Genomic DNA, 1,408 nt, shown 5'->3' on the forward strand with positions numbered 1-1,408 from the left:
TCGCGGGTTCGTTTCCCGCCAGTTGCAAGAAAAAAACGCACGAAAGATATTTTTTCTCAATTGGTCTGGGTGTTGTGGTGTATTTTTCATTACCTCCTTCCATATCCCCTCTATCCACCCGCTGACAAGCCTCAAAATTAAGGCTTAGCGGGTTATTCCTTTAAAAATAAATTAAAAGCAAATTTACATATAATATTATTTTAGATTTTGATTATTTTACCGTCTGTCAGATTGTTCAATGAAACAAGGCAGATATTTCGTTAGTATTCGGAAGGGTTATCGACTCTTTTACCCGGTTTTCTATTAATAAGCCTTGGTATAATATTAAACTGTATTAATTTGACCTAATTACCAAATGATTATTCAATTGTTTTTTTACATTTGCCTTATAAAAGTACCTGTCCTTTTTAATAGTCCAGTTATGTTTGATAATTCTCTTCGAAAAAGGCAACACAGGTTGTTCTACCTACCACGATCCAGAACCAACCTGCCAATGGTTATGCCGGCAGGTAGAGCAATCGTGTCATTCAACTGTATCGCCTCGGATGTCGATATATTTAATGACAGTGGGATTTCTCTTAGGAAGGCAATTTCCAAATTGTAACATGTATGTCCATTTTACACGACTCTTTTTTTTCTCTTCTCTATTTATTAAATCTGATGTGTATATTTTTTAATATATTGAGAATAAATAATATACTCTGTTGTGTTATTATTATTATTATTATTATTATTTGACACTTTATAAACATATACAATATAAATATACATATATAAGGGCGGGCATATTGCCTTAAGGCAATTTCTTCCTACCTACACAAACCGTTCAGTTTGAGAAAATTATATATACATGGACATATTGAATCTTACGATTTTATACAAAAATTAAAAACAAAGATTAATAAAATAAAAATATAAAAAAAAAATTGACATCATACTATGAAGAGAGGAGAGGGGATGGGAAGGAAAGAAGAAGGATAAAGGAACAATTGAAATATTTAGATAGTGACATTTTAATCTTGACTTAAATGTAAATAAAGAAGGGGTGTCTCTAACATTAGTGGGTAGATTATTCCACAATCTAGCGGCTATTACAGTGAAAGAGGAGGCAAAAAAATAAAAGCTATGACAGGGTATTAAAAGGGTTCTCTCGTTACTAGAACGAAGAGATAGTCCGTGTTGTGAAAGAGGTTGGATGAGCTCTCTCAGATAAACGGGCGAAGTGGGATTATTTAAAACATTGCGAAGAAGTGATAGAATGTGAATGTTTCTTCTATGCCTGATACTGAGCCAGTGTAGTTGTATGTTCTCAATGTAAGAAAAAAATGAATATATAAATGAATGAATAAATAGTCAGTTATATCACTAATAAAATAAAATGAACAACCCAAAATTTATTTTGCTTCAG

This window comes from Micrasema longulum, unplaced genomic scaffold (genome assembly GCF_059751315.1).
Source record: "Micrasema longulum isolate JH-2025_06_02 unplaced genomic scaffold, ASM5975131v1 h1tg001321l, whole genome shotgun sequence".
Lineage (NCBI taxonomy): Eukaryota > Metazoa > Arthropoda > Insecta > Trichoptera > Brachycentridae > Micrasema > Micrasema longulum.